This window comes from Talpa europaea, assembly GCF_964194135.1.
Source record: "Talpa europaea genome assembly, chromosome: 8".
Taxonomy (NCBI): domain Eukaryota; kingdom Metazoa; phylum Chordata; class Mammalia; order Eulipotyphla; family Talpidae; genus Talpa; species Talpa europaea.
In genome coordinates this window covers 5,073,444-5,085,786 of record NC_140075.1, presented here as the reverse complement: position 1 = coordinate 5,085,786, position 12,343 = coordinate 5,073,444, and positions in this window count along the sequence as shown.

The following is a 12,343-nucleotide window of genomic DNA, read 5'->3' as shown; positions in this document are numbered from 1 at the left end:
GACTACCGCCAGCTGCCACCATGAGTCGGGTCCTGGTTCATCACTTATTGGTGGGCACTACCTCCAGGCTCTGATGACGACAGGACGGGGCCATCCTGCATAAGCAGCTTTTGGTTTGGACTACTAGACGCTGTGGGCACTCTTTGGGGTAAGACAGCCAACCATCCGTGGCCTTAGAAACTTTCCTTTTCCCCAATTCCCCCTCATTGCACCCTGAGCCTGACTTGTGTCTTGCAGTTGTGAGCACATAGATGAGGACCCACAGACTGTGTCATCCCCTCAGCTTTACATGGTTTCACATGGACACACAGTCTTGACTGTGCTGTGACCAGAGCTGCTTAGCCACACTGACTTGGAGGACTGAGGAAAGCTACACTCCCATTCTTGACTCATTATGGCAATAAGCACTGATATTGTTTACGCTTCTAAGTTAGGGAGTGATTTGATTCACTCAGTAGATGTATATATCAAGTATCAGCTGTGTTAACTGAAAATCACATCCTGTTTGAAGCACCTTGACAGTGTATGCTTTAAATCAGAAGCACTTCCAAGGGCCAGATGTCTCTTCCACAGGGCTCCCAGTGACTCCTCTAAGGCACTGCTCACCAGGGCTTCAATTTCAGGTTGAACCAAGTCTCTTCCAAGGCTGAATTAGGTCTTCAGGTCTTTTGAGACCAGAAAGCTCCCAAGGGATTCCTGAGTCCTCTTAGTGGAGAGGTCCACCCCCCCATTGGCACTAAAGAACTCAAGCCATCTTGGTGGCTAGTAAGTTATTATTGGTATTTGATTCACAGAAGCCTTATCAGGTTTGTGTCTGAGGGGCAAAAACTAAAACACAGAAAGTAAAAATTCTAGTCAGGATGCCTACCCCTGTGTAACACCCTGATGCTTAGCAGGGACTTGGAAATATCAGAATTGGGAGGGCCTGTTCCACAGTGTGAGCTGAGAAATCAGGGCAATGGTTCTTGATGAACCCCCAGCAGAGAACTTTGGGAAAGGTTTCCTGATACAAACAGCTAAAATAACTCCTGACACAAGGTTAATTGAAGAGAAAAAAATGGACATTCCAGACAGAAATAGCACATTCTGGAAAAAGTTGAAGGAATATGTAGTTTAGTACAACTGAGTAAGTAGTTACAGAGAAGAGCAAGATTGCTAGGAGAGAATAGAGTCAGACTGAAAAACCCTTGATGTCATGCTAAGACACGGGGACTGCTTCTAAAGACAATAAGAGGGGCCTCCCCTGTGGCGCAACGGTTGAGCGATGGGTTGCGAAGCTTCCCGCAGCCTCTTAAGCGCTGGTTCAATTCTTGGCCTAATTCTTTTCTAGGCATCTCTACCAACTTGGAAGGCACTCTGGGAAACTATCAAGAATTTACAGCAAACAAAAGTTCAATCGAGATAAAATCATCTTCACAATTGCAGGAAAGAGGCCTTCCCTCACAGCACAAAGGATTAAATCTCAGCATTATGAAGCTGTTTGCAGCACAGAGTTAGATTCCTGGCCAGGGAGCTGCCCACATGGCACGACAGACCTCTCCTGTCTCGCCCGCTGCTCCCCTCAGCAGTGTATTTCAGTCAATCTGCCTGTTCTCTCCTGACTCTGTCCCTGGTGAATCCTCTCACGACCCACACCTTGGGCTTGTACCCCAGCTCTTGTATGCATAAATACATAAATCTTAAAAAATAAGAGAACACTTTGTGCATAATTTTGACAAAAAATATCCATAAGGTACACATATCAAAAAGCAAGAAGCAACAAGTGTTGGTGGGGATATGGAGTCAAAAGAACACTTTTTCACTGTTGGTGTTGGTAGTCTGGTGTCGCTCCTATGGAAAACAGTATGGAGTTTTCTCAAAAGACAAAATGTTGATCTGCCACGTGACCCAGCAATCCTACTCCTAGGTTTCTACTACTGAAATACAAAAACACTAACTTGAAAGGAAACTTGCTCTCCCATGTTTATTGCTGCACTATTTACAATAACCAAGATGTGGGGACAAATTAAGTGTCCGATCAGATAAATGAATCAAGAAGCTGTGATGTGTATACACAATGGAATACTACTCAGCAATGAAAAAAGATAAACTCATGCCATTTATAGCAACATGGATGGAACTAAAAGGCATTATGCGGAGTGAAATAAGTCACTAGGAAAAAGACAATACCAGGTAGCATCACTTGTATGTGGACTATAGAGAAAGCAAATAAAGGAACCTCAAACTTTAAAAGTAATCCTTTCCCCTGGTCACAGAACTGAGGTCCCCAAGGGGAAGAAGAATAGGGAGGGGTGATAGAGATGCGGGAGAAAGCACAATGGCTATGGGGGCAGACTGCGGGTGTTTTTGCAGTGGGTGCACTTTGGTGACTGCACATAGGGCACAGAGACCTTACAAAATACTAACACTGGTGGAAACCCATCTTACTCAAATTCATTTTAAAAGATTATTTTTTTATTGACTCCTTGAACAAAAATAACATATGGGGTAAGGGAGAAAGGATTTTGAGTGGGAATTGCAGAAGGGTCCTACACCCAGAAGTAACATAAATCCCAAATAAATAATTAAACAGTACACCACAAGCAACTTGAGAAATAAAACAAAGAATAACAAAATAAATAAAAGAAAGGAAATTATTTAAATTGGAGCAGAAATAAATGAAACACAAGTCAAAAAGCCAAAACAAAGATCCATGAACTAAGAGTTACTTCTTCAATAAACAGCATTGATAAATCTTTAGCTAGGCTAACAATGGAAGCAAGAGAAAATGTATGAATGGAATTAGAAAAAAAGGAAATTACTACAGCTAGCAGAGAAATACAAAGGTCCTGAGAGCACTGTGACTGACTATGCTAGCAAATTCAATAATCTTTTTTTTCTTTTTTTCCAAATATTTATTTATTTATGCTTACAAGAACTGGGGTACAGGCCAGAGGCGGAGGAGGGTGAGAGGATTCACCAGAGACAGAATGGGGAGCAGAACAAGCAGACTGACGAAATATACCACTAAGGGGAGCAGCGGGTGAGACAGGACAGGTCTGCCGTGCCATGTGGGTAGCTCCAAGGCTGGCGGGCATAGAACAGCACTGCAGAGGCTGTGGACAGCTTCACAGTGCTGTGCTCAACTGCCTGCACCACCATAGAGGCCCTGTATAGATCTTTTACCTCTTTTATTAGGTTCATTCCTAAGTATTTGATGTTTTAGTTTCAATTACATAAGGGATGGTTTTCTTGATTTCTTCTTCTGCAGATTGATTGTGTATAGAAAGGCTATTGATTTTTGAGTGTTGATTTGGGATCCTGCCACTTTACTGAACTGGTTGATTATTTTGAATAGTTTTTCTGTGGAGTTTTTAGGGTTCTCGGTGTATATTACCGTATTGTCTGCAAATAGTGATAGTGCTTCTTATTTCCCCATCTGCATTCCTTGTATGTTTAGACATAGGTATTGACACTGATTTGGACTGTGAGGCACTTCTAAAATTAAGCCAACAGATTAAAATACAGCAAAAAAACCTCAATTTGGCTGATGATGTAAACCTTTGACATTGCACGTGACATTTGTCATTTGAAGTATTTTGAAATATTGCTTCAAACAAAATTTCCCTAGTCAAACTGTTTGAATCTATTTCCTGATGGAGAATGAGAAAATGTTCCCATGTAAAAAGGCAAGGGGACAGTCATAATGTACTCTTCTTTAGAATGTTCTTGTTTTAGGACTGGTTTGGGTCAGTCAACAACATTCTTGCCATAAGCAAAACTGTGTCAGGAGCTCAAGGCACAGGAGGGAATTCCATTCTAGCATGAAATTCTGAAAACATGTTAGTATGATTTAGGTGCAGATGACACTGTGAAGGGAGGAGAGGATGTGGTTCAGGAAGAAATGTGCAGCACCTGCCTGCACGGTGGTCAGAAGTGACATGTGGGTTGGAGGAAAGCAAGGTCAGAGAGCTGGTAGGCACATCTGGGGATTCTGCAAGAACAAGAGCAAATGCCCCAGGTGGTAACAGGATGTGGCAGAAAGAAGGACACCCAAATATCCCAAAATAGATGACAGGATCAAGAAGATGTGGTGCATATACACAATGGAAAATGACTCAGCAATCAAAAATGTTAAACTCATGCAATTTGCAACAACATGGATGGAGCTGGAAGGGGTCATGCTTGGGCAAAATAAGCCAGAAAGAAAAAGAAAAATACCAGATGATCTCACGCATAGCAGGAATTTATAAAATCTAAATAAGGGACCAGGAGAATACTAATTATAATAAAGTAAAAATCACAATTAACAGCAACTACAAGCCAGAGACACACTACCGTGTGGGGGAGGAGGGAGTAGGATCAAACAAGGGGGCTGGGAATTGCACGGGGACTATAACCAAGGTGAAAATGCATACATTGGCAAAAATGAAAAATGAGGTAAAATACATAAAATTAAAAACAAAGAAGAAGGGCAGCTCACCCAGCAGGGCTGGACAGGGAGGGGAGGCGGGTGGGGGCAGGGCTGAGGCCAGCGGGGCAGGGAAGCCTGTGCAAGGGGTTTGGGGGAAGTGTCACGCCCAGTAGGGCCACGGGAAGGCGTGAGGCCAGCGAGCGGATGATCTGATTGATGCTCTCGCTCTTTCCTGGGTGTGGGGGAGGTTGAGGGAAGGGGAGGAACCAGTGCGGGGCCGCAGCCCTGGCCCTTGACGCGCAGCATCCCAGACTGTTGGGGGCATCGTGGGTTCTCAGAGGCGAGAGGGATGCGGAGCCTCCATGGGGTTGGCAGCCCCTGAGGCTGAGGCGGGTGTGTACACAGGCGGCCACAGAGCGCGGACTCCCCCGAGGCGGCCGTGGAAGTTGGGGAGAAAGACGGGAACGGGCCCGCGAGTCCACCCCCGACACGGGAGAGGCTGCAACCTCTCTCTTGTGGCAGCCGGGAGCAGCCACGGTCTAAGGAGGAGCAGCACGGCCTCTCCTGGCCGCTGCTGGGTCAGGTCCCCGGGGGGCGGAACCAAGAGAACCTGCCCTGGGCGTCCTGTCCCCCGAGAGGATGACACCGTCCGCCCTCCGGGCCTGGGACACGTGGTGTTGGGGCCACCGAGCCCGACCCCCTGAGCCCAGGCTCTGAGCCTCGGGGCTCTGGCCGCGCCCCAGGCTGCTCAGGGGAGACCTGGTCCTCAGCGGATGCTGTGCGTGAGTGATCAGGGTTGGCCTGGCGGGGGGAACCTGCAGCCTGAGCAGCAGCGGACCCCACTGCTCACGCGAACCCACCACTTCCAGAAGCCAGGCCGTTCCCCGCGGGACGCAGGGCCACAGTGTCTGGACCTGGCCTTTGCCAACCTCTGCTCCCCGACCCCGAGTTCGAGCAAGAAGCAGATTTTTTTTAGTCTTTTTTTTTTTTTAAAGATATATTTATACAATTACCGGGGAACAGGCCAGAGTTGTGAGGGTGAGAGGATTCACCAGAGACAGAGTGGGGAGCAGAACAGGCAGACTGATGAAATACACTGCTGAGGTGCGCAGCGGGTGAGAAAGGAGAGGTCTGCTCGCCTCCCTGGCGGGCCGGGAATCAAACTGGAGCTGCAGAGGTGCGGACAGCTCCACAGCGCTGCGCTCAACCCGCTGCGCCAACGGGAGCCCCAGACGCAGATATTTCCAAGCCTGAAATCTCGGGGGGAGCTGACCAGCCCCAGCTGCCCCCAGCCCCGGCTGAGTCAGGTCAGGGGGTGTCCCCACAGCGCTGGGGGCGGGGCGGACACCCCCTCCAGGGCCCGCTTTACAGCCTCTGCCGCCCTGGGAGCCGCCCCGGCCTCCGGCCTGCGAGGACGCCGAGGGGCACACGCAGCTCATGGGCCAAACGGGGGGGGACCATGTCCCAGAGAGTTTTCAGTGTCGGGGTGTGTAGAGCGGACTCTGTCGCATCTCATGCTCCCAACATGGTGTCGTTTATTGTGCCTGTGGATGTGTCGTGTCATGTGAGACGCATCAGGGCTTGAGGGGGACTGTGCGGAGAGACCCTAAAAGCCGAAACCTGGGACAGGTGCTCGCGACAGAGGACACGGCCTCGCCAGCGCCCCGCGGGCTTCTGGAACGGGGTGGAGTCCAGTCTCCAGGGCGTCTGTCCACGCACCTCTTGGCGGTTGCTGTGCCGTGAAGGCTGAATGGCCCCCGGGGTGCCCTCTGCCGGGGGCGTGGCCTCTGCTCTGATGCCACAGAGAGCTCTGTGATGTCATGGGTGGAGCCTACTTAAGATCCCGCGCAGCCCGCTGCGGTGTAGGTAGAGCGAGGAGTGTTGGGATCGTGACGGTGGACTCGGAGGGAGAGAGAGGCGTGTTGGTGGATTGGATTGCTTTTGCTTTGGTTATTTCTTATTCAGTTATTTATTTTAGCTATTTTAGTTATTTTATTTTTAATTCTTTTTTTTTATTTTCCTTTATTGTTTTATTATTTGCTTATTTTTTCCTTTTATTATTTTAATTTTTTGTTTTTATTTTAATTTTTTTTTATTGCCCCCATTTCCCTGGTGTTGTTAGTTTTGCGTGTGTTTTTATTTCCCCTTTGTTGTTTGTCTGTTTTTTTTCGCTTGTGGTTTGTTCGTTTGTCTGTGTTCTTGTTATTTGGAGTTGTCAGTTTGTTATTGTTTTTTTATATTTTTAATATTTATCTTTGTTAATTTTTTGGTTGTGTGTTTACATTTTTGAGTGCGTAGTTAGTATTAGTATCCTACTTAGGTTAGCATAGTTAGTGTTTTTGGTAGAGGTAAGTTAGCGTCCTTACTGTTTCGGTAGAGGAGTCAGCGCGGGGAGCATTTAGTTAGTTTTGGGGATCCTTTTCACCTACTACTAGCTCTAGGCTAGTAGTGAACTTGTTAATCGGGTAGCGGAGCTAGTGCCGAGGGCTCTAGACAGCCAGGACCTGCGAGTGTAGGAGCGGGTCCAACCTCACTGCCTCGATGTGCATGTCTGCCCAGGGAATGGCCCTGAGACAGTATGTGATGCTTGGCAAGCTGCGGGAGGGCACCCACACCAAGGTCAAGCTGGTGCGGCACCTGCTGATGGGCACGGAAGTGGCCATAAAGGTCATCCCCAAGTCTGGCATGCCTCAGAGGTTCCTTGTCTGCGAGGTGGGCTGCATGAAAGTCCTTTGGCACCCGAACATTCTCCAGCTCTTCCAGGTGGTGGACACTGAGGATGAGGTGCTGCTGGTCCTGGAGCACACTCAGGGGGGCGACCTGCAGGACTACTTGTGCAGGTGCAGGCACCTGGGGGAGATGGATGCGCGCAGCATCTTCCAGCAGATCCTCGCGCTCAGCCACTGCTAAGCCCGGGGCATGGTGCACTGGGACCTGAAGCCAGAGAACCTGCTCCTGGACTGGCACCGAAACATAAAACTGGCAGGCTTCAGGCTCAGTGCCCAGTTCTCTGGGACAGCGCTGCTCAAGACCCCCTGCGGCAGCCCGCAGTTTGTGGCGCACGAGATCCTCCGTCACCAGGAATACAGTGGCCCCGCGGCATACATCAGGAGCCTGGGGGTGGTCCTCTTCGACATGGACACAGAGCTTCCCTTCAAGGGCAACAGCCTCGGGGAGCTGAGGGTCAGGGTGCTGAGCGGTGTCTACAACGAGCCGCACTACCTCTCCTAGCAGTGCCGTGACCTGCTAAGGAAGATGATGACGCTCGACCCCCAGAGCTGCAGCACCCTGGACAGCATTATCCAGCACCCCTGGGTGGGGCTGCCCAATGGACTCCCGCCCTGCTGCAAGCTGTCCCAGGCCAGCAAAAGGCCGCGATGGAAGCCATGGTCTGCCTGGGGTTCTGGAAATAGGTCATCGACAGGGCGCTTTTGGAGGGCAGGTATGACACTGTGATGGGGTCCTACCTCATGCTGCTTTCCAGGCAGTGGGTGGGCGAGGAGGGGCCGGACCCCACCATCTTCCCAAAGCTCCTCAGTCCCAATGGGGCCCACTGCTCCCCGATACCAGAGGACCACAGGCAGCCTGAGTTCTCGGGACGGGAAATCTTGCAGGTGGGACTGTCCCCGAAGCAGGACACCCAGAAGCCCAACACCACCTCCGGGCTAGGCATCCCGCAGAAGGATGCCAGCCTGCAGAGTTCTGTCTCCGGGTCAGTGCCCCTGCTGCCGGACGCCTGGAAGCCAAGCATGGCCTTCAGGTCAGGGCCTGTGCTGCGGGAGGCCTGGGGGCTCAACAACACATCACTGCCAGGCCCCCTACAGGAGGAAGCCCTGCAGCCCAGCACCACCTTGCTAGGCCCCCAGCTGGAGGGGGGGGGTCAGGAAATCATTAGGAAGACCTCCAGCCCAGGCCCCCCCAGCTCTCCAGCACCACCCGAATAACCCCAAGGAGGAGCCCCTGTTCAGCCCACCCCCTGCAGAGACACTGGGCTATTAACACCATTCCCAATCCACCCTTCAGTCCAGCGGAGGCTACAAGGCCAGAGCTCGTTGAATCCTTAATAGGATTTTAAAATGTTGCATTTTCTGTCCACCCTTCGGAAGAAAACACAAGAGCAGAGTTCACCCTGCTGGGGATTAGATGGTCACCAGCACCTCCCTAGAATTCACTTCCCCGCTCCAGGGCAGCCACTCAGTGGCCATAGTGAAAGGAGCACACCAGCGGAGGCTGAGCCCTGGAGAGGGCTCAGGGGATGGGCCCAGCCAGAGGGGCCAGCAGCAGCACGAGAACATAGGTGTGGAGCACAGATGTCCGCAAGCACAGCAGTCCCAGGAGCAGAGCAGGTGAAGGGCAGGGAGGGCAATGGCTCTGGTGAAGCACCTGAGGGGAACAGAGCAAAGGAAGGGGGGAGAGGAGGGCTTAGGGCAGCTGAGCAGGTGCAGGGCCCAGGATGGGAGTGGAGCTGTATGGGCTGAGCCCCCAGAGGCCCCAGGGCCAGAGGCTGGGACCCCAGGGCCTTGCTTCCCCATCTTAGGCTATATCCCGTGTGGGCCCTGCTGGTGGCCCCCGGGCACCCGGACGGCGCAGACGATGCAGGAGCTCTTCGTTCTGACTGGCACTGTCAGGGACTGACATACACGGTAGGAAGTCCCCCTCTACTGAGCCCCTTTTCACAACAGAGATTCCAACTTTGAGAATTGCTTACCCGCCAGTGAGTGGTGCTTCGATAGGGCCTCCTGGTTTCCATCTGTACTTTGTCGCATCTGAATCCATGCAGCACTTCCCGGGGGGTGTCACTAAGGAAAGAGCCTCCTCCGTGCTTGGGCTTCACTGGCTCTGCTCTTCCCACGCAGGTCCCAGAGGGCACGAGGAGGCGGCCGCCGTGGACACACTGGTTCTCACTGCAGGGGCACCTCCAGGTGACCTGTTCTGCCTGCGAGCCCTGGGGTGTGGAGGCATCTGGACGCTCTTTCTACACCTGGAGGAGACAGTCTGAAATGGATTATTTAGTTAAAATGTCTATCCCAGGACACATTAAATTGGTGTTTGAAACTGACCATGTTTGCTCCCCATTTATGACGGCACCCACACTTCCAATGCATCTGACATCAGAGACCTAAAAATCCTTTAACATTCTTGTAATAAGCAGTGAAAAGTTTAGAAAATTTAGAAAATTTTGGAAAGCATTTAGAAAATTTTAGAAAAGTGAGAGGGGTCAAGTGGTGATAAGACAGTGAGACAGGAGTGTGAAGCAGAGCTAGCTGTGAGTATGGAATTAGGTATTTGCACTATTTTCTTGAGGTGTATGTGCATGTCTTGCACTGTGTGCAAGTTTGTGCATATGTGTCTACATGAGTGTGGCTTGTGTGTGCATCTATAGGTATGAAGTATTTATGTACCTTCTACCATCAGAAAACCACTCACAGCTGTAGAGAATTGGTACGGTGTCTTCAAAAATAGGGCCTCCCGGAGGGCCCAGCGGGTTGAGACCTGCGCTGAGGGAAGTGCTGAATCTCCAAAGTCCCCAATGTGGCTTGTGTCCCCAAGTCCACATCTGTAGGGGGTTTAATTCTGCTCCAGTATAACTGTAGATGCAGGTCAGTTAATGTTTTCCCGGTTTCCTGCCATTGGTCCCTGCTCCTGGTGTGTGCCCTGGTCACCCATTTCTCTTTCAGGGGCATCGATGTTGTCCTGCACAGTGTTGTGAGTTTATGGCGGCGCTGAGCCCAGTGTCTTCACTCTGCCTCCGTATTGCGCCTCCTGTGTAACACAATTCATTTTTGAGACCATAATTACTTTGTAAACCAAAACAACTAAATATAATAAAAAGATAATAAAACTGAAAAACTAGAGATGTTAAAAAAATCACATCCAGTGACTTGTATTGAAATTATTGAAAAATTATATACATCATGGCTAAGTGTGGTTCATTCCTGTAATACAAGACCAGTTCAACATTTACATATCAAGTAATATAACAGTTTACATTAAGAGTGAATAAGAAAATATATATTACTGTATCAACAGACATAAAAACACTCAATATATTTCAACACATATTCAAAATTAAAAAAAAAAGTAAATTCAATAATCCAGAATTTAAGGGGCTTTTCCTTAAACTAATTAAATGTATAAAATAAAACATGTAACTAACATTACACTTAAAGATGAGCCACCAAATAGATTTCCTCTTCAGATGGAGAAAAAGGCCATTTTGTCCTCTGCCACTATACCAATTCAGAACTGTGGGGCTGTCCTAACTAATATGATAAGTAAAAGAAAAGAAAAGCTATAAATGGAATACATATTGATATGAAACAATCAATTTTGTATTCCAGGTAGAAAACCACTAGAAATCTTAAAAAAATCTCAGAAATAATTAGCAATTATAGGAAGGTTGCAGGGTATGTGGTCAATATACAAAAGTTTATTAGTTTCCCCATAAGCAACACAAACGACTGGGATTTAAAATTAAAGAAACATTATCTGTTATAATTATTCTACCCCAAATGAAATACCTAAGCAAGGCCTCCCCTGGTGGTGCAGTGGTTGAGCGCTGGGCTGTGAAGCTGCCCGCATTCTCTGCAGCACTGGTTCCATCCCCGGCCACCAACAAGTTTCCCACATAGCACACAGACCTCTCCTTCCGACCGCTGCTCCCCTCAGCAGCGTACTTCGTCAGTCTGCCTGTTCTGTTCCCTGCTCTGTCTCTGGTGAATTCTCTCATCCTCCCATGCTTCTGAATGTAGCCAGTGCTTGTATAAATAATAAATAAATAAATAAATAAGTATTCAAAAATAAATAAATAATAAAAAATGAAAAAAAAAAAGAAAAAATAAATACCTAAGCATAAATCTAACAAAATTTGCAGGAGACCTATACACAGAAATCCAACAACACATAAAATGGACCTAGATATAGACCTAAACCTTATTTTAAAATGAACAAATGCAAATTGAATCATAAACATGAAAGTAAAATGCAATACTATAAAACTTCTCAAATATGACATAATAATACAAATAGATGTGACTTTGGATTTGCTAATAACTTTTTAGGTAAAACACTAGAAGCATGACCTATGAAATATTAAACAGAACTTTGCACTTTATTAAAAGTTTATGCTCTGCAAAAATGATGTTAGAAACACAAGTAACATTAGGAAAATACTAAGATAGCTGCATTTACCAACATGCATTTGTCAAAACCCATAGAACTCACAGCACTAAGAATGACCCTTGGTCTACCTACATTTTAAAGAATCATTTTGCAAGTTCGGGTACACCAGAATGTGACACAGACGATGACAATAGAATGTTACTGTATTACACTGTATGTATGACACATGCTTACAGAAAGAGATTTTGGAAAAGGTGCTGTAGACTCAAAAAGAAGGAAAGAATTCTATAGTTTGCTCTGCTGGAAATGTCCTTTCCACACTGGCAAGGCTGCCTGGGCAATAAAGTCAGCAAGACAATAACTTTGTTTGCTTCCAAAACCCTGGCAGTTTCCCAAGTGATGAGCATGAACTTAAGGCATAAAATACATAAAATAAAAGAGGCAATGTGCTCACGGATCTCAACCTCAGAGATGCATTCAGGGACTCACTCTAATGGCACAGAAACAAAACCAAAAATAAACAAGTGGATTAATTCTGGCGCAAGGGGTTAAGCACAGCACTATGAAGCTGGCCATAGCCTCTGCAGCAGGAGTTTGATTCCTGCCAGCCAGGGAGCTACCCACATGGCACAGCAGACCTCTCCTGCTGCACGCACTACTCCCCTCAACAGTGTGTTACGTCAGTCTGCCTGTTCTGTTCCCCGCTCTGTCTCTGGTGAATCCTGTCACCTCCCACACCTCTGGCCTGTACCCCAGTTCTTGTATGCATAAATAAATACATCTTTAAAGATACAAACTGAAAAACCTTTGCACAGATAAAGAAATATT